At 34.8% G+C, this 22872-nt stretch overlaps 1 long non-coding RNA gene across 1 annotated transcript in view; it reads right to left on the bottom strand.

Annotated features, from left to right (window-relative positions):
• Nucleotides 1-22872, bottom strand: part of LOC134748015 (uncharacterized) — a 508661-nt gene extending 485789 nt beyond the window's left edge. Inside the window, exon 1 of the long non-coding RNA XR_010128374.1 lies at nt 22766-22872. This is a non-coding gene — a long non-coding RNA (uncharacterized LOC134748015). The remainder of the gene's footprint in view (nt 1-22765) is intronic.

Genomic DNA, 22872 nt, shown 5'->3' with positions numbered 1-22872 from the left:
TTTTATTTGAAACTAATGCTTGTGGTAGCCCTACCTCCTTGCTGGAGGTTAAATGAAAATCGGTATCACTTTGAGATTTTGGACAATACCTACATGAATTATATTATGAGTTATGACTAATACCAAAAAATATGATACTAACTAAATCACCAGGCATAAAAACATACGTTAACATTACAATAAAAAATAAATACAAAGATTTAAATTCCATCAATTCTATTTACATAATAACTGACTACTGAATAAGAGCTATTTCAAAACAAGATAAACCCATTTTATTTATTCGAGAAAGCTAGATGAAATTCAATTGAAAGTGGCGAAATTATGTATAGGTAATTATTAACATTGATTGTAACTTAATTACGAAAATACTTAGTATGAATTATTTTATTGCTTTAATTTTAAATAATTGTAATGATAGTTTATGAAACAAAACAAATCCCGAGGGAACGTTGTTTGGATTCAAGAATTAGCAAATTTTAAAATATGAAATAGTACTTAAATTTGACATGTTTGTAAACTCCACCCTGGCAAATAAATATATGGGTTTTCGACTTTTTATGTCCAGTTTTTAGGTATTCTGACAGTTTACATATTTGGCAATATACAACTCGGCGCACCCTTGTCAGTCACACCTTAGAAAACGTCAGGCAAACGCAGATTCAATAATTCTGTCATCGTTTAGCTCCCGCCGGCGCCCGCCCACATTCTCAAGACAATTTAGATTTAGCAACTGTCATTTACATTTTTCTTGTGTCTGTTTGACTATCCATGTGTCACACTATATTTTGAATTATCTATTTTCCTCTACCTAAATAATTATTTCCGGCTCATCGATGGAACCGCAGTATACATTTAAGAGGCCGTAGTCGATTTTGGAGCAAAAATGTAAAATTGATAGATTTAGTCGTTGAAATTATACACGTTTTGTTACGTAATATCTAAATAACAAGTATTGGTTTCTATAAGCACGTCTTCTCATCTTGCCTTTTAATAATGAGGTCGCGAGCGTGCGTCACCGGTAATATATGACGAGAAGGGGCAGTTTTTAAAAATTCATCAAAAAATTATGGTAATTAATTATACAAATTGATGTATAAGAATACTCTCAGCAAATGTTGTAGATTGTTTAAGTATCAAAATTACGTTGAAATTAAGTCGATTTTCAGAAAAATTGTCACTTGTTTTGAAGTAATTTCTGGAGAAAATTGAATTCGTTTAACTTTCATTTCCTCGAACTCTAAGTCATATAACAAAAATGTAATCTGATAAAGGGCAAGTACAGAATATGTGTAATACAAATTAACTATTTTTAGCAGTCCAAACTACGAAATTTACAAATAAGAGCGACAAAATCGGTGCTTTACGCGCTTTACCTAATCGTCTATCAGAAAAAAAAAACATTACTAATTTAGTGAGTCCGTTTTCAAAAAAATTATCTGATAAAAGGCAAGATAAGAAGACGTGCTAATAGAAACCAGTACTTGTTATTTCAATTAGGTAACAAAAGGTGTACAATTTCACCGACTAAATCTATCAATTTTACATTTTTGCGACTAAAATCGACACCGGCCTCTGGTAACGTTCGTCTGTCAATTGCAATTAACAAATATGGTAGGAACTCCATATGTGTTGAACTTTTCCCCCCCAGAATCTATAAATTTATCGCCAGTAGTAAAAAGGAAGGGTAATGAGTAATTGTATAGATTTACAACATCAATAATTAGCCGTACGTATCTGCATTTATGATATACTTTGAATCTTTATGTCTGTCCACTTCCTTTACAAGAATCTCTTTTAGCATCCATGACCATGTATTGCAAGTTTTGCTTATAAATACATAGATTAGCTATTTTACACTACCTCTCATCACAAATTGTCTTATTACGGAATTTATATTTCAGCTTCATTGGCATAAAGTCGAATTTAGAACCGCCCGACACATTGAAACCCTACTGTGTGAAACTCATGCTTCGATATTCGTAACTGCCTGGACATATATTATGCAACATAGTAGCGCATAATAAAATCCGCAGTATAATTTTAATAACGTCCGATAAATATATTTTATTATTCACCAGCCTATAAATATGAAGTTGGCTTCGGTAGCGCGTTAAATACAACACTTGAGAGTAATGGTGGTCGTTCTCGTTGTAATACTAAGTAAACATGCCATTACTATACGGAGGTACTCGGGGCAATTTGGGAGGTTTCTCACATTATCTGCGGAGGCATAAACGGTGTATTGTTGAAACTATATTATTATAAACTTAAAAGGAGACTTTTCTTGCAAGTCTTGTTGCTTAACCTCCTGTTTGTGAATGATAAGGATCCTGACCGATTTTTTTAGTAGTATTTTGCATTTTTTTGAGGACGTTTTTTCTGCTCTATGAAAGGGTAGGCACTTAACCTTTAGTATGTTTAGGCACTGATGTGCACTGGCATCTCTATATTTATGTATTTCGCTATATAAATGGCAAACTTTAGCCAGCAGCAGAATACGAAAGGTAAGGAGCAAATACGGGTATTTTTATGTATCACATAATAGTTTTGTGGAACTAGGTATGTAATATAGGTATGTAACTTATGTACCATTACCACGAATACCTTTGTTTAATAACTATCTATTATGTTTTACCTTAGTGTCCTGTAATCTTTATTTATAGAATGAGCAGGTATAAGTAACAGTATTTATTTTATTTTATTTTTATTTCTATATTACAAGGAAATAGTTTTGTGGTGCAACTTCGTCAATGACTATCAACGACTGAAAAGAAAAGGCTAAGATGAATCAAATTTACACATCACTTGTTAATATGAGTACGGGAATTAGGCAAAACGGCTTTTTATAAAAATTATTCTTAAGCATTCACTTACAATAGAGACAAAAAACATTACTTTTATTTTGTCGTCAGTCCGATAAAAACCAGTTCAACTCAAAATACCCCGACTGCACATGCGAATCTCGCGATAATGTCGCCTTATATTTGACGGAAAACCTTGCTGATTCCACTTTCCCGTTTACTTTAAATTCTATCACACGATTGGGCGGCGGTTGTCACGTCCAATTGTACGCCACCACGGTTTTTTACTATCGTAAAACAAGACCTTATGTCTCTATGAAACTCATACATTTATAACCTTTTCGGTTTTTGGTGGTTCTGCAGCCCTAACGCATAAATTCTGATGATATCGCAACAGTTGACTTATTTAAATGTATCGCAAAATATATAGTCGGCAGTTTTGGGGGTACGGATGGAATTAGACTTGGTGCAAATTGAATTGTATTTTGAACTTACGCAACCTAAGATGTACATAAGTATATATAGGAACCATACTTTAGTTAATAATTTCCTACAATGAAGTACTCTAAGGACCCACTTTTTATTATAGGCAATTTTACACTATTTTACACTTTCAGAATTTATAGTAAAAAACCATCATCATCCCAATTAAAATCTTAATTAAAAAAATATCGGGATAATGGTTTTAGGAACTCATCCACACGGAACTCATCAATTCAGTCATTAGTAAATGAAGAGGTCAACGAATATCTCCGATTGGAAAACCGGACATTGTGTGTAAGTAGGTAATGTGTGTCGATCGAGTGACAAACTTATCTGCAAGACGTTCGTTAATAGAAAAGACAAAGTGAGGGAAGTTCGAAAAATTCGCGCGTCTAGAATACGTTGATGCCTACTAATTGCCAGTCATTCTCCGGATCCACGAGTCGCTCTCGAAACGGCAGAGGCAGGTAATTTTTAAGTTTCTCTTTTTTTCTCAAGATGAGCTTGTCAATCCCGTAAATAGCTTGAAAATATCATTAAATATTACGCTGGTATCCATAACAAATGCATTGCAAATACATTAGGTACTCTGCTTTCTGCAGCAGACGGGATAATTCGGAGAGATCAACATATTTCCATTTTTATCAAAAAAATGCAAATGCCGATGCATTGCAAAGGAATCTAGGATTGAGCCGAATGATATCGTGCACATCAATTTCGAAAATTGTACCTCGACACGTGCTCGCAGTTGAGACCTCGGTCCGCGTAATAAGAATCAGAATATATCCTGGCACAGCCCTACCTCGTGTTGTCAGCCTGAATAAACTTCCAAATCGATTCGGCAGCTGAGAGTGACACCCCTGGATAAGGTTCCCGCTTCCACATTTGCATAAAGAATAGCAAGACGTATTCGAATAAATGGAAATACTACGGGACTAATATGAAGTTTTCCTAACTACTAGCCGTATTTGAGTTAAACATAAATTTTACACAAACCTGTTTCTTGTTTGACTGCAGTCCAAGATCCTGAATCATTTAGTACTTTAACGGGGCATAAGTATATATCTACATTTTCATATTAAATTGCAACAATTATTTCTCCTTTAGTTTGTAAATTTTTGGGGTTTCGTGTTCAATAAAAACTTCGTTCGATTTGTAGCTGGCCCCGGACAGTTATCCTTTGACTATTGTTAAGTAAAACCTATTACTTAAGCCTCTGCTGTTCGTATGTCTATCCGTCATTTCGTTTATTAGAGCGCTGCTATATCTCAAGAACCGTAATAGAACAGTTGAAATTTTCAGCTAACTAAAGGTACATATATACGGCCGCACTTATTATTTTTCATAGCGATAAAATAATAATGAAAATACTAGTACCTATTGCTTCTTGTATTTGGCGAATCTCTAATAACCGCTACTCGTGTAAAAATATATGTAAATGGAATCCCCGGAGCGCGAGCAAATCACTTTTGGGTGGCCTATTTTAATCTTGAAGATTTATTTTCCCATGCATTATCTTTGTACAAACCAAGCGATAATATCTTAATTCCATTTAAGGCGTGATAACTTCTGACCATCCGCTGTGAATAGAGTAATTATTTGAGTCAATATCGGCGCTTTTAGCAAAGACGTAGACAATCGATCAAGCAGCTGGTCGCAAGGCCGCGTAATTTGATACACATAGGAATGTGGACACAAATAAAATCACTTAGCCGCAGAGTGGCACCCTGGTGGGCACATCTACCGCTTACTGTGATGCGGAGACGTAGAATCTAGCTGGAAAGGTCTACGAAATGTGACCGGTCTTGTGCGTTATACCTACCCAGTTGATAAATGTAGAACTAATTGAAATCTACAATTTGATTAAGCACCTGGCAATCTGATATGGAATTTGATATTGCCTTTTTAAAAGCATATTTTTAAAAATTAGTGAGGTTCATTTAATTAATTTGTTTGTACAAATTGTCTACCTACCTATAGTCTCTTTTTTTATTCCTTAGACTAAAATGACAATTTATGTGTTGCTAGTTTTTTACGTCTTATAAATATAAATATAAGACGTAAAAAACTAGCTGTCACATGAAATGTCATTTTAGTCTACGGAATAAAAAACAGACTATAGATAGTATGTATTACAAGCTTATTCGAGACCAACCTAGATTAGAACAATTTTTCCAAAATCTGTAAATGTCAATATCGTTCATCAAAAAGTTAGGTATGGTCTCCTAAAACCATGCCCTTGGGCACTAAGGGCAGCTACTACTATTAAAATATTCCAAGATGTATTACTTACTATTTTTTTATAAACCGATACGCTTATTATCAATGTATCACTAAGAAATAAATGATGTTGTTATTTGCATTGAATATATACTGCTTTCTATTCAAAGCACCATCTTCTATTTAAATCGACTATTCTGAATCTGATCAATCCCATACAATCGAGTTATTTAAGTGTCGTTTCAACCATTTAAGCAAACATTTTACAAATTCCGCCTACGCTCGCCCGCCAAATTTGTTTTTCGTATTTCCGTGTTAGCCAACTATGGCCCTAAATTGAATTAAGAATGAACGTCATTTATCCACAGAAAAAAATAGTGTGTAACAAAAAGTTCACACAAAAGCTGGTGGTTTGCGGTAGATTTTCAATTGTGGGCTAGAAAATTCGCACGGGAAAATAGGGCGTGAAATAGTCTCGTGAATGGTACGAATTTGTTTGGGAAATTTGGATGTAATGGGGAAAAAAAAGAGTGATTTTCTTGGCCCAAGGTTTGGTGCATTTGTTGTGACTTATGGCACATTCTTATTTAGATATAGTTGGAGGTTGATAAACGGATCACCAAGGTGCCGTTACAGGAAGTTTTTTTTACCGCTTTTGACTATGCAAATTATGTGTCATAGTCCTTTATTTAAACTGTAGGTATTCTTTATCATCGTTGGGACGAAGATGGTATATGAATAATTAAATGCACTAAAAAAAATCATATTTTAAGGATCGGCTAAACAGTAACGCCAGTGACGACGCCATTAGTCACCAAAGTGGGTATATGGATGCCACATGACGAGCTGTCGTAGCAATCAATCCATACGTCTTCTTTATGGTTAATGGAAGAAACAGGACATTGTCATTTTAATTCTGAGTTAGCTTTCTGGAAAAGTAATCAAACCACTTCCATGCACTTTTCTAGGACCTGGTAATGTGGTTCATTATTTGGTAATGTTTTAATAAGTAGATTGTTGAAGTGTGGCGTGCGGCTTATCCAGTGAGAACGTGTTTCAAAGAAAATATAATAATGTGCTGCTGTAACTTTAGAAGCGTATGAAAAGTTATACTCGTTAACGGCCGCATACAAATAATTACAGTGAGTTTACTCCCGACGGTGCATGGGCATTAAAAAAAATTACCTTTGCTTTTCACAGGACGTGACGCCATCACTATCAATACACCTTATAAAACAAAGTCCCCCGTCGCGTGTCTGTATGTACCTATATGTATGTTCGCGATAAACTCAATAACTACTGAACGGATTTTCATGCAGTTTTAATCTTTCAATAGAGTGATTCTTGAGAAAGGTTAAAGTGTATAATTTGTTAACTCATGCGTAGCCGGGCGGGTCGCTAGTTCGATATAAGCAATTTCGTGGTCAACTTAAATTAACTTTAAAAACAACTTTTTCCGTTCTTCTATCGTAAATTATCATAATAATATTGTGAAGCTAAGAATTTCCATATGTGTGTCCACAAAGTGTTTTAGTACCGAATGCATCTTAACTACAAGCCTTTTTCTTCCATATCTACCATAGAAGTTGTCCAAAATCACCAATTTTGGGACAATCGCTATCAGATATAGGTATCTGAGCGGCCAAAGTGCTCCCAAATATCAACACGCCTCTATTATGAAGGTGTTTGAGTACGTGTACAGTTATTTTTTAACATCTCGGCCGCTCCGATATATCTGATGGCTGCTGGACCTCAACTCGGCGTGTACTTACAAGAAATATTGGACAGCACTTACACAAGCCAAATATGGCCAACTTAACGTACAGATTTGAAGAAGTTTTCACAGTTATGCAAATTTTCCAACATAATTATAATATTTTGTAGTTCAACTTCCCAGAAACTCATGACGTTTAAGTACCCCTAGAGTGTAATTAAATTGACTGTCAACTTAAATGAAAGAATGTGAAATACTTATTAATAATTTCCCATTGCGTCCAAAACATAAATATATTATGTAGTTGTTTATTCAGCCCGCGTTAACAGTGTGGGCACACACACTCGGCTAAGAAACTCCGGCTATTTGTCAGCGGGCGCTCCGCGCATGCAAACAGCCGCGCGCTAACTATATGGGACGCATTTGTCATCTAGGAATTGGCTTTTCCGCTGACCAAGTTGGATTGTGACGGTTCTCTCTCTCTTAGTAAATTAATAAAATGAATAAGTGAGAATTTTGCTTTGTAAGTTTAAAGGTAGGAATTATCTTTAGAATCTAGACATAATACAAGTCATAATCATCATAATAATTTATTCTCAAGTCAAGTCAAGTTCAATCAAGTGGATAAACTTGGTGTTTGTCATAAAAAAGTGCATGCATATTTCAATAAAGGTTTGTAGGTGCCTTCCCTGAGATGAGCGTAGATATTCTAACTACATATATAGATTTTATTTATTTATTTCTACATTGTGAAATGTTCTAATCATTGTAATGTTGGTCCTCCGTGGCAAGGAAGCTTGATGCAGCAGCATATGCGCACGGCTAAAAAACAAAACTTGTTTGTCTAAACAAGCGAACACATAGTGCGCAAGCTAACTCTAACTATACTCTATTTGTTTTGTGAATATAAGCTTCTCCACTAAGCAGCATGTATTAGATACCATGTTAATACTTCGCTTCAACCTAGATGAACTTATTAAAACTCACAATTTCATAACCACGTCTAGCTGGCTGCACCGCAAGCAGAGATCAGAGATACCCTCCAGGTATTCCGAAAGAATTTTTTGCATAAAAATATTATTGTTATTCTAAAATAAAAAAGAAACAAACCAAGTTTACGCTTTAAATCTTATTAGATGGTTATTAGCTGTCTAGACTGGATATTATTACGATGTTTTGCATAAACACTGAAACTACAAAGGCAAAGACTAAGACTTTTGTGGTAAAGAAACTGACCAGATATTCCATTAACAAATTATTAAAGTACCTCAAAGGGCTAAAACGAATAGGTTTACTCATAAATTTATTACAAGTCGTAATAGCACCCATATCAACGTTAGATTGGATAGGATGTTCTTCGATATTCATTTTTTATCTTTGCTTGTGTATATTATTCGACTTAATTTAATGAAATGAGACTTTTTCAGTGCGTTAAGTAGTGTACTCAATTTTTTATAAAGCTTTAACCTCCTGTATCCCCAGAGGAGGTTAAAATAATCTGCCTGAATATACCTTCCATATCGGTATTAATATAAATACTTAAACATATTATTATGGTACCATTGCTGCAAATAAGAGTTTTTATCTCTTAAATTATTATTAGTAGCATCAAAGAGGATATAATAAGATAGAGCGGTACTGTCATAGTAAATTTTGTAACCACAGTAAATTCACTGCCATCTATCGACACACTTTAAAACTAAAAATGAAGATTTATAAAAATACGATAAAATGTATTTAAATATGGATACATTTTTTATTTATTTGCATAAATTATTTTTATGATTTTGACCCATGTTCTTTCACTGATATGCGTTAAAATTGTTAAATAACAAACGAAACCGTCAACGCCATCTATACGACAGTAGGCTAAAGCTAGTAGCGCCCCCTGATCGAGAATCAAATTTTCTTGATTTTTCGAGGCACGTTTTTGCCTTAGACTGTATCCATCTATTACGGAGTTATATCTATCTTTGGTAGCATCAACCTCTGAACATGACTGTAATAGAATACCGAGACTCCTTTCTAAGTAGGTATGGCCGTTATGACCAAGCTTTAACAATTTCAAGTTGCGACAGTTTCTTATCAGCATGATAACCGAATATGTATTCAAGTGCAGTCCCTAGTTTTAGTTCATAACGCCTCACAATCTAGCCACTCAATTTTAGTTTTTAAGCAGTAGTAATAAGATAGAATAGGAGTGTAATTGTAAGATGGGTATCGTGATGGTCTCACGCACCAGTGGCGCTGCACCGCAGTTTGTAGAAACAACACGAACAGAGTTCTTTGCCCTTATCAGCTCATAAATGATGCATGTTATAAACCTGATTATTTTCTTTATGACATCGGAGCAAGAATTTATGCGGAAAATAATAAAAATGCGGAGTTCTATCCATCAGTATAAAATGAAGCTAAGCTTTATTAAAATGTCATATGCATTATGCATACATGATCGGAATTCTTAGTTTTCTAGTAAATATAATATTTGCATTCTTTGTGCATTGTTTATTGTCTTCTTTCTGGAAGGATGTAAGCAAAACTCAAATTAAACTTAATGATCTATATCACAACTTATAAAATTTATTCAAACTACATACTACTTATATCCACAGTTTTAACTATTGAAAACGCTTTTTCACTGGGGCGACACGGAAAACTAGTCCTAACTAGGAAAAACTAATTTTTACTTAAAGTATGTTTAACACAACACATTAATACTTACATATAGGCACTCTGAAAACAATTATTTTTTACAAAATTAACACTGGCATTACTTATTTTCCACACTTGTATTATCCAGAATAGGTAGAAAACTGTTTCACTGCTGGGCCAAGACATCCCTTTCTTTCACTCGTCATCATATATGGCTATACTATAGGTGTCACCATATTTGTGTGTGTTAATATGAATATGACACACACGTTGTGGCGTAAAGTCTGAACCTACTGCGAACTGTTTTAATTTGAAAAATTAAATAGTTTGGCTTAGCGTTGCTGCATTTTGCTGCCGCCGTGCAGAATTCCCTGCCTGTTTCTTGTTTTTCAATATGTATAAAACTTAATAACATATATACGGTCCAGTGTGTTTTTTTAAGTGGACAGTACCTATGGAGATATCAGAAACTATTGAAGATAGAGGAAATTTGTCTTAGGAACCATTAGGTCTTTATTATGGAAACATTTTTTGGTTATGGGTAAAATTTCATTTAAAAAAATCTGCCCATACAATGAAATTATCTTTGCATGAAACTGAATCGATCCGAATTAAGAAGACATTATTATAAAATTTCAGGGACTACTTACACTTGACCAAAAAGTTGACTATGCCAAAATTGTTTTGACAGAAAAACTACTAAACAGTTTTCTTTTATCTTCAATCGTTTGGGACTTTCTCATATGGTTGGAATTAAAAAAAAAAACACTGTATAGTTAAAATAGTTCTTCAGCGATAAGACCGCCTGTTGTCTACCTCTATCCTTAATCAATTGTTTCTGTAAGCTCTATCTTTTACTGAGGAGTGCCAATAAAGAGTATTCTATCTATCTATCTATAGTTCTTGTCGTCAGTAGCAAGAAATTCTTAATGTTCTCCGTGTAGTACAGACCTCGAGCTCTATAAGTAACTTCCTTCAAACATGCTATTCGATTAAGGTCGAACAGCTCTAAAAGTTACCCTGTCCAATCCGATCTTACACGACTGGGCTATAAAACTTTTATTTTATTTATTTATCTTATTTAAAACTTTAATACAGCAAAGTGCTTAAGTGTTACCCGTTTTAAAAATGAAAAAAAACATTGAATTATGACCAGCCCAATATGCTGTACTCAAAGCGACAAGCATTAAATAAGTCGTCTGTTCGACTTGTTTGTTCCGATTATCATTTGGCATTATCTCTGAGTCAGCAACAGATTACGTATCCATCAGATGGAGTATTAATCTCGAGCTGCCCACAAATCAAAAATTTCTAAGAAAATTGAAGGGTACACGGAAAGAATATGTCTAGTCACTTTAGTAACATTTTGAGTAATCGAGGTTTTTAAATTTGGAACCATGTCAAAATGTATGGTAATTCCGTGACCAGGTCTTTTTTAACAAAAAAAATGTGTTACATATATTATACAGTGGTAGCAAAAGGTATAACTAATAGTTCATTAAGACCTCTACATTTTGAAATGAAAATCTCATTTTCCGAAAAAAGTTACTAGACATGTTCTTTCCGTGTACCCTTCAAATGCAATTGATTTGTCAAAAATACAATACAAATGATTTAAGTATTACCTACATAGAATAATATATAGGTTTTCTTCATAGGGGCAGCTAGAGGCAATCACAAATTTTGCTAGCAGTATTAAGTAGGTGAGGTAGAAGTAGCTGATTTCGAATTTTAGGTAAAGGTTCAAGGTGTATAGACATGCGATTTGTCTGAAAAGGCCGTAAATGCAAATTTTTGCAATTTCCAAATATGTGCGTTGTAAAATAAAAAATAAATCTTACAATTAGATACAAAAAAATAAAAAATAAAAATTGCAATTACAAATTATTACTAGCTTATTTACACAAATTAATACAAATTATCACATTAACATTATACGCACTTTATACATATTATAAATAAAAACAAGTCGACTAAAGCTCGATATATTAGTCAAAATAATAATACTTATACGCTAAAATACTATGTTAATACGATGTATTAGCTTAAGTTTACTTAATTTTCAAGTTGTTGGAATGATAACTTTATTTCAATTTAAAAAAATCAAATTGGTTGACTTAGGTAACTGTATCCCAGCATCATCATGCTACTCCAAAACTCAAGAACGCCTATCATTAACCCGGCGTCTTGATGTATTTTTTCATAATACGGTGACCATGAGAGGTAGTCAATGGCCAGCAGAGACAACCCGTTAAATGCGCACGCACCGATCTAACATCTTAATAATCCGCTGAAGGCCCGTGTCTGCACAGCATGACGTATTTCCATATACACTATAATTATTTTTCAACGTAGTGACAACTTACGTGGAACTCGAATGCGCTCTTGCAAAAATTACGGCTGCATTAATTCAGATGTGCAGCAGAAATGATTCAAAGGCGCAAAGAGGTATTTAATTAGTGTTTTTTTAAAGGATTACGGCCAAGCCAAGAGGAAGGTTATGTTTGTAGCGTTTGTTTAACAATAGTGTCAAAACTAATGAAAAATTGATTTTAATTAATGACTTACTTATCAATCGATTGGTTTTTGGTGACTTTCTAGGAATCGTGTTTAACCGACTCAATAATAAAGATGTCAAGGTTTTTTTTTACAGTTTGATAATTAATGCGAAAGGTTAAGAGTGTCAAGAAGTGTAACTAACTAAGGTTAACTAAAGAGTGACAAGAACCTAGCCTTCGCCATACAAACGAAATTTCGTTCTTATATTAAAACGACATTATAATACGATATAGCGTAACTTCGATTGTATGAGGGCTTCTTAACGACAGGTTCGTGGGACTCTTAAACTGATAAGTTGGGTAGGACTTTTACAGATTGTTTGTCTTTGATTAATTTAAATCGTAATTCTTTTAACTGGCAGTATTGTAATACAAAACTCTTGGGCTTAAAGCTCACTATTTTTCTAAACCGCATGTCCCCTTGACATTTGACAAGCGTCTCCTATAAAGTTTAACGTAACTCAACCGGCGGTAACGTCACGTCGATGCGTAGAAAGTCAACCTTTACCGCGGTTGACTGAACGAAACAAAACGAGTTGGACATGTCAATGCCCACGCCTTGGTATGGTAACCTGATATGAGTCGACGGATACATTTAACACCACAGCATCGGAGGTTCGCGAGCGGATCGCGTGAGACTCGAGCATTAAGCGGAGCGATGAGCGATGCCCGAAGGACATCGCCGATTTGTTCTCTCCTTATTAAAAAGACAACTAAAGCGTAAGAACCTAAACAATTCAAAATCGTAATCAGATGAGTTATGGTTTGTTTTAGCTTGAGTTCTGTTGGTCTTGGGCAACTTTCGTTTGAGGTAGAAAAGCAATAGTTTTGCGACGTTAAGGCTCATGTCTCGACAGTAAGGGAGACTACTAGATGTCACGCACGTAGCTACCTTTATTCTTACTCATGCACCCATGAACCCATGATATGTAAACGAATTTATACGAGTACTTGCACGCGATGGATGTAAAGAATGTTTTAAGTTTTGTGTATTAAAACGGTTTTTCAGAGGTAACACTAATATCCAAAATTACGTATGTTAGGTATGTATATAGGTTTTAAGAATGGTTAAACAACTTTGTGTTCAATAAGAGCCTAGCTGCAATTCAAGTGAATCCATTAAATCAGTAAGACCTACTTAAAACATTTAGGTACCTACACGTATTGTATGTATTCCTAACTGTAAAATGACGGTACAATTTACAAACATGATAATATAGTTATAGGTATTAGACATCATTTAACAGCATCTGTACTTAGCATTACTTATTAGGAGAACAAGAAATCGTTCTGGTCTAAATATTTGTCAGGGTTATTAGTTATTATTTATTCATTGCTCTTGATAGTAAACGTTATACTTTGCCGTCACTATAACCGCAGCCTAAAAGCCCATCCGCTCGCCCGTGTCAAGAAAGAAGATACTTTAATATCCGATTCATTGTTCTGTTACAAATTTGTCAGTGATCTTTACATTAAACTTTTTCCCTTTAAAATTTGAGATGGGTCCATAATCCCCGTACGACCGGCACTTGTAAGTAAATCTTCGTCACCTGATAAAAAGACCACACAAATAAAAATATTTGATATCTACATGGAAACTATCGATGTTTTTTTTTTTAAATAATGAGCTGTCGTTATGATTAACTGACGAGACGTCGGGAGACGTTTGTTTCACACAAGTGTTCGATTTCCGCTTCGCATTCAGTTTCTACTCATAATTTTACTATGAAATTGTTTACTAAAATATGCGATTCACTCCCAAGGTAGCTCATGCTTAAATATGTACAAGATAAAGGTATCGGTAACCATTTGGTCATAACTTCACGAGCGCACCACAGCAATGATAGTGGATCTATAAAATGGTAGTCAAAAAAATATTAATTTCCAGGTAATTTTAATGCCACTCCACAAAAGCTTTTATCTATCAACACTTCCTTGTAAAAACACTTATAAATTAGGGAAACTAAAAATCGACTGTCCTATTAAATTTTTCAGATAAATTTTGGCCCCGTTTACCTCGATCTTTAGGGTTCCGTACCCAAAGGGTAAAAACGGGACCCTATTACTAAGACTCCGCTGTCTGTCTGTCTGTATAGTATGTCACCAGGCTGTATTTCATGGACCGTGACAGCTAGACAGTAGAAATTTTCACAGATAATGTACTTCTGTTGCCGCTATAACAACAAACACTAAAAACAGAATAAAATTAATATTTAACTACATAAGTCCCATACAACAAACGTGATTTTTTTGCCGTTTTATGCGTAATGGTACGGAGCCCTTCGTACGCAAGTCCGACTCGCACTGGGCCGGTTTTTAAATATTAATCTGTTGAATATTTGGATTTATAAAAAGGACAAGTGCGAGTCGGACTCGCCTACCGAGGGTTCCGTACAAATTTAATTTTTAGTAGGTATTTGTTGTTATAGCGGCAACAGAATTTTTTTATTGTCTTGTTCGTGAGACACAGCCTGGTGACAGACAGGCGGACAGTGGAGTCATAGTAATAGGGTCCCTTTTTAACCTTTGGGTACGGAACCCTAAAAAGCGTGGAATATAGTAGTCTATATGAAACCTTTTTTATCGAAGGCAAATACAGCGTAATCACTACATAGTATAAAACAAAGTCGCTTCCTGCAGTCTGTCTATCCCTGTGTATGCTTAGATCTTTAAAACTATGGAACGGATTTTGATGCGGTTTATTTAAATAGATGGAGTGATTCAAGAGGAAGGTTTATATGTATAATACACCAGCATTGCACCCGTGCAAAGCCGGGGGCGGGTCGCTAGTTATTAATATTTCGCTGTCATGCAACAGTTGTGCCCGCGGCGAACCTTAATGCCTCTGCTGATGCGCAGGCTACGGTAACCGGACGATAATTTGAACTAATTTTCGTAATTCTGAATAATTTCCATCCAAAGTCATGTTATGCTCACAACTTATACTTTCCAGAAATTCGCTCCCGATCTAATTCCAAGTGCCGGCAGCGGTTGGTTATAATAAGTTTTTAGAAATATTTTTGTTTTAGTCAAGACTTGCGGAGGTATTCTCAGAAAGTGATTTGCTTTCGTGCGGTTAACTGAATTAGTTACCTACTTATAAATTGTGAGAAATCTAGTTTTTCTTCTTTTATGTAAAATAAAGGTAAAGTTCTAGCTGTCACTAAATTACCGCGCGGCAATGCCGTGGTAATTTTCCATGTCAATTACGTTTATACGTATTTTCAAATTACGATAAACCTGAAAATAGTCGGTCTTATCGCTATAATAAGCTATACATATATCTGCTTCTATACACGGTGTTTCATGATCCACTGAAAACCTAAAAACAATTTGTTTAGAATCGATAGGAGAATCGATAGGAGCTATATTTTAATGGCGGTATTTTTTTTATTTTTTTTTACATGCTCAGTCTACAAGTTTGTAATGCAACAACATCAATAACTAGCATTTGACACGTTATTTGTCAATGAGCAACACCCTTAACTGGCCATTGGTAAACCTTATCTCGTTGCAGTAAGGTATGCAAATGGTCAGTTAACAGTGTTTACGATGGTAACTAGCAATTGTTTGATGTCACTAAAACGACGAAGTATCTTGTGTAGAATTACCAGTCGAATAGAATTGTTAAGAAAACTAAACAATGAATATTTTTTTTAAATATTTATCGGATTAAAGAATAAATACTCAATATGAGTTTAAAATAAAAAAAATCTGTTGAGGCGTCTCAGGTTTTCAGTGGCTCAAGTAACACCGTGTATATTGTATTGTATTTATTTAATTCAAGCATCATAGCTCATAAAAGTTTTGAAAAATACAAAATTAAAATACACACAAAATTTAAATAATGATTATTAAATATTAACAGGGAAACATTTCAAAAATAAAAGAATAAAAATTAAGAAATAAATAAAATAATATATGATTAATGTAAAATTTCATATAAACTAAATTCAAATCTAAAATTCGGGTAAAAAGTAAGTTCCATGTCACTCATAAATTAATTAATACCTATAATTATTATTAAACCCATTTTTGAGACACTGGTGCATGCAATGACAACCAGTGCCTCACAAAATATGGAGTCAAATCGATCTGCGACGACCGCTAGTAGGCCGCTACCACTGGCGCGCGCGCGGCGGGCTGCTAACATAACCCTCTTGCGCATAGTAGCGTGAAAGCATACCCGAGGCGCTGCAAACCGCGGCAACCGCAGCAGCGCCCTAAAGGCGTCAAAGTATTGAACACGGAGAGCGTTGTATGCCCTTTGTGTATACTTAACCCACAGGCTGCACGTGTAAAAAGTTACAATATGCACGGGACAGTGTGACTTTTACGTTATACGAGCAGCTGGCAAACCTGCGGGCTATCATGTTGGCACGAACTGACAACGCTCTCCGTTCCCTTTCAATGTCAGTGTCGTCAACCAGATCGTCGGTCAACACGTGACCCAAGTTTAGTTCTATAAATTTAAATTAATTAACTATTTTAAATAAAATTACATAGTTTGGAAATAATATTGTTTTCAAATGTTATGTTAATATTTTATAAATCATCCGACAGTTTTATAATTTTATAAAATCATATCGTAAATTATTTTAATTTAATTATTTGTCTAGTAAAACTCATATTTTAAACACAGATTAATTCAATAACCTCATCTAGGCTAACACTGATAATTAATATATTGTTTTATTGTCAATAAAATATATATTTAAGTGGTCTAAAACCTGTTCCTCTAGTTTTTTTTTAATCGTAACCACTTCTCTCGTCTCAGATAACATCTTGATATATCAATATTAGTTGGATCGCACAAATTTCCCATGAAATAATAATAAATAATAAATTAATAATAAATTGGACTGTATACTGAGTAGAAATATTTCGCGGGGTCATAATTTGGCACGAATAATTATTGTAATTTGCTTCGTAACACATTGATTAGGTACTTATATGTATATATTAATTTACTTACACGGAATGGCGTTTTGTAACAACAACAAATTTTCACTTTAGGTTCTTAATATAAATACTATGATTGCGTTAATTTCCTTTTTTTGGAACATTTTTACTTTTTTATTTTATTGTTCATGATTCGTTACTCTTAACATAAATTTTAAAAGCCCTCTTCGAATTATAATAAATATAAATAAATAAATACTTATCATATCATATCATATCATTTATTCCATTGTAATCATGTTCATTTGTACATACTGGTCTTACATATTGGTCAAGTCGGTACATGATACCCTGCTAGGGTGTACAATATTGGATCTTAAACTACTTATTTTGAACTTATACCTAGTTTTAATTTCTTATATAAACTTTAAATAAAATAGAATTGTCAAAAAAAAAAAAAAAAACAATAATAATAAGATAAAACTAATTCATGCGTTAATCATTAATAATCATAAATTATAGTCATACTCATACTCGAATGAAATTTAACAATAAATTATTAATAGTTATCATAAAATTCATAAACAATTTAATCATTTCGCATTATCCAGACTTTCATCATTAAAAAATTCATCCATTGAATAGTAACATTTTTCTAATAACATTTCCTTTAACTGTTTCTTAAATAATTTATCGCTAACTTCTAGATTCAGAAAACCAAGCACTTTATTCATTACACGCACACATCGACAGTAAGGGCCGTTTCTTACCATAGCTAATTTGGAGGGTGGCAATAATAGTTGGGGAACGACAGGTTTGCGATTTGGTCTTGACAGTTTTTTTATCTCAAACAACTGAAGGTGACTTTTTACAAAAAATGCCGCCTCCATTATATAAATGGAGGGTAGTGTTAGTATTTTCAGTTGTTTGAAACATGAGCGGCAGCTGTTTGGTACGCGCGTATTTGTTAGGATACGAATGCATTTTTTCTGCATAACGAACAGTTGATGCACATCGGTGCTTTCTCCCCACAGAATAACACCATACCGTAGCCATGCGTACGCATATGCGAAGTATGCGGATTTAGCGGTCTCAATGTTCGTATTAATCTTTAATATACTTAATGCGTAGATGAACCTAGCCAGTTTGGATTTTATATCTTGTATGTGCGATTTCCAGTTAATACTTGAGTCTAGTGTTATACCCAATAGTTTGCACTCATCTACTTCTTCGATGGTTTTATCATTATCAATTTGTAAATTTATATGCAGCGGGTTTTTTTGGTTTGGTTTAAATTGTATTATTTTCGTTTTATTCAAGTTTATATCGAGGTTATGTTCGTGGAGCCAGTCAGTAACTGTGTTGAGAGACTCCAAAAGGCGAGTATTGCATTCTACACTATTTGTACAGTTCAGTAATATTGAGACGTCATCAGCAAACATAACGCATGATGTGTTCAAAATTTTTGGCAAGTCGTTTATGTATGCTATAAACAGAAGGCATCCTGTTACACTTCCTTGCGGTATTGAGCAAGTCGTGTGCCGTATTTCTGAGGTAATTATACGCGTTTCTCCTGTATTATTGTCTAAGTGTTCTAATTGTACATATTGTCTACGGTTATAAAGGTAAGATTTGAACCATTCATGTGCGTTTCCGCGAATTCCCATGCCATATAGTTTGTTAAGTAATATCTGGTGGGAGACGCGATCATAGGCTTTGGTCATGTCTAATAACAATCCGACGCCGTATTGTTTATTATTTATGCAATTTAAGGCATCTTGTATATAATTATACACAGCAAGGCCGGTGGATCGCTTACATCTGAATCCATATTGGTTATTATCTAGAATATTATATTTTTCAAAAAATTTGTATACACGGTTTGACATTAACTTTTCAAATATTTTAGAAATAGACGGTAAAAGGGCAATAGGCCTATATTGGTTCAGATTAGTTTTCTCACCACCCGGCTTGAGAATTGGCACGATTTTTGAGACTTTTAGCAGATCTGGAAATACTCCGTCGTTAAAAGATTGGTTTATTAAAAGTCTTAAAGGTTCCGTTAGTTCCTTATAACAGTATTTAATAAGTTTTGGTGGAATTTCATCTAAACCGCAGCTTGATTTATTTTTTAGATGACGAATGACGTAGTTTATCTCGCATTCAGTTACTTGGCTTATATAGATCGAGTTAGCTGTAGGGGTGAGCACCGGGCGGCCGACCGATGTCGCGCGCGCAGGCACTTAAAAATACCGTCGCATGGATGGCAATTAATAAGTACCCCTAAGGATATTTGGAACTATGACGCTATTCAGAGCTTGGGTTCCGAACATTTTATTTTATTAAAATGTCTCAGCTCATTTTAAACCGACCTAATCTATACTAATATTGTTATCGGTTTTTCTGAGTTTGTTCTCTCAGTATGAACATATTTTGTATAAGAATTGGTTCATTCACATAACAGTCTCACCTAAACTAATTCGAGGTAATTTTGGACCATAGTTGGGAGATTTTGGAATATAAGTAGTTGGGAGGTTTTACAGTAATAAAGTTTCGTCTGTCGTGCATCCGGTAGGTACGGAATCCTAAATAAACGGTCTCACAACTTATTAATCCCATGGTTTTTCAACCGCCCTAGGGTTCCAAAAAAGACACGCGATGGTTTTAAACAGAATGATATTCACAGGTTTATTCTAAAACATAATTTTTGTAGCTGTCGTCTCCGTTATTGCACATTAGCCTTTTATTTATATCCTCAGAACACTTGCAAAGTTCATCAGATAATGAGTACATTTGTTGCGTGTGAAACTAGAATTCCATTTTGCACGAGCCAGAAATGTTCGCGTAAGCATCAAAGGTGAGTCCGCACTGCCTTGTAATTCGCCAACATTATTCGACAATACATCCTACTCTATCAACTAATTCATTACTGCTTTTCCCTTGCTCCTTAGTTTACCAACAATACTACAGCGTTATTGTATAATGAATGATTACGCCTCCAATACGGTCGTTGCATTTTCTCGGTCTCAAATTCGAAGTCTATTCGATAAATCAAGACACGGTTAAAGCATTCTAACGCTTTATTTTGCAGATTCAGCCTCGCGATGCCGTCTTCGTAACCAGGTACTTTCTTAAATGCTCCTTTGTAATAAATCCCTCGGAAAGTTGCGTTGCAATAACACAAATCAGATTAACAAACCCTATTGCCTTTTGTTTAACTCTGTTACTATTTCGCTGGTAATTAACATTGCAAAATGCCTCTAAAAAGATACAACTGGTGAATGTCTCATTTAGTTGTGTTTATTTATTGTTGTTTGCACTGAATGTATTCTTTGTCCATATTTATTGAAGCAAAGCTTGCTTGGGTGGTTAGATATTGACTTTATTAGCAGGTAACCTGATAGAAAATGAGACATTAGCCACAGGGCGGACACGCTATACATCAAAAATCACTTGCGTTTCTATATGTGAACGGCACGTCTGTACACGCGGCATGCGTCATTGTGTAAGTAAGTTGCTTAAAAACAGTACTAAGCGGTCGGCAAAAGGTCGTCAATCTGCTGTCGCGGGGCGAGGTAATTCGAATCGGGTCGGGGCGGTGCGTGGCCGTTCTGAATGATAAAACTATTACTTATTCTGTGAGTAGCTTTCGAATAAAACTTTGACAGAGAAAAGAAATGGTAATAATTAAATTTTAAGTATAATTACAAAGTACTCCAAAGAACCAAATGGAAATAGGTAACTTCAGCAATTCATCATCTTCCTAACGTTGTCCCGGCTTTTTTGTTTCGGCTCATGGGAGCTCAACTAACCCCAAGAATTAGCGTAGGCACTAGCTTTACTCGACTACCATCTGACCAACGCTTCGTAACGCTTTTGCGCTTTCCTCAGGCATTGTAGTGCCAAAAAATAATCGTTCATTACGTAGAGCTGCTGTGTAGAAGGTTATACTTAATAGATATACTCGTAATGATTGCCAAACTAATATGATAAGATGTAATGTTTTGAAAAGATGCGTCCCGCCGAGTTTGTGGCCGGTCTCATATTGGGATACTCTCCTCCAATTGAGGGGGGATTTAAATCTTCTCGAGGCAGAGGTGTAGGGTTAGAGCCGGCGTAGCTTTATTTGACGTTCAGAAGCGCATTGTAATGTGCCCACTTGAATACTAAACCATCTTTCTCTTTAATATAGCAGACGACTCATCATTTCAACCACACTAGTGCCTACTATATTTTCGTACTAAATAATAAAATAACTAGTCGATTTAATTTGAAATAAAAGAATCACACGAAACGTCCAATTCTTTATTCAAGTAGGTAGGCATATTACAATGCGCTTATGAACGTCAAATAAAGCTACTCCGGTTCCAACCATACACCTCTTGGCCCGAGAAGATTTATAAGGGTTTTTTTATATGGGACCGGCAACAAACTCGGCGGGACACATATTTTCAAAACAATACTTATTTTCTAATTTTTACAATAGTTAACCTCTAATAACTCATAAGAAATCAAATTAACACTTGGAATAAAACACTTAGGTAAATTATTAAATAATGTTGGAATCTATAAGCTTTCAGAATAATCCTTCAGGTATAAGCCTTCAGGAACGCGGTGAGTTTAGGCACGAGGTTGGTTAACGTCCGATATCTTGCACGGTCCGATCGAGAATTCAGAATAAATGCCTCATCGCTCCCACCAAAGTGAATGTAGGCCAACTTGCTTGACCACTTGACCAGTTACCAACAAAACCGCCAACTCGTACCTAACTTCACGCAAGCTAAACCACTTGACGTTCCAAAGCCTGTACCTATCATCTTAGTTCAACAATACGCCAATAGATGGCGTTACTCTACATAACGTGATAAATTGCTTTACAGCTAAGTAATACGTAGCCAAACTGCTAATCGATTGCATACAGGCATCTAAAACTATCAACCGTAACGCTGCAATGCGTCCTTCTGGAGTCACGCTCCGACATACATATAGGTATATAAAACTTAGATTAAAAATTAAAACTAAGAATAATAAAACCTATATCATGTAACATGAGGGCAAAAGATTAAGCTCAAAAACGACTATTTCCCTCTCATTCGCTTTTACCAGAACAATAGCTACAGCATAGTATGAATACTTACTGCGTCCAAATCACATAGTAAAAACCGGCCAAGTGCGAGTCGGTCTCGCGCACCGAGGGTTCCGTACATTACACAATTTAAACAATGTATTTTTTATGTGAAACGTGAGTGAAAGGTAAATTGCGGTTTACGATTTATGACGTATTAAAAAAAAAACTTCTTACTAGATCTCGTTCAAACCAATTTTCGGTGGAAGTTTGCATGGTAATGTACCACATATATTTTTTTTAGTTTTATTATTCTCTTATTTTAGAAGTTAGGGGGGGGGGACACATTTTACCATATATTAGAAACCTCAATATCATTTTTGAAGACCTATCCACACGTATGGGTTTGATGAAAAAAAAATTTTTGAGTTTCAGTTCTATGTATGGGGAATCCCAATATTTATTGTTTTTTTT

Source organism: Cydia strobilella, chromosome 15 (assembly GCF_947568885.1).
Source record: "Cydia strobilella chromosome 15, ilCydStro3.1, whole genome shotgun sequence".
Lineage (NCBI taxonomy): Eukaryota > Metazoa > Arthropoda > Insecta > Lepidoptera > Tortricidae > Cydia > Cydia strobilella.
The sequence above is the reverse complement of the archived record's forward strand: the minus strand, read 5'-3'. Positions and strand labels throughout refer to the sequence as shown.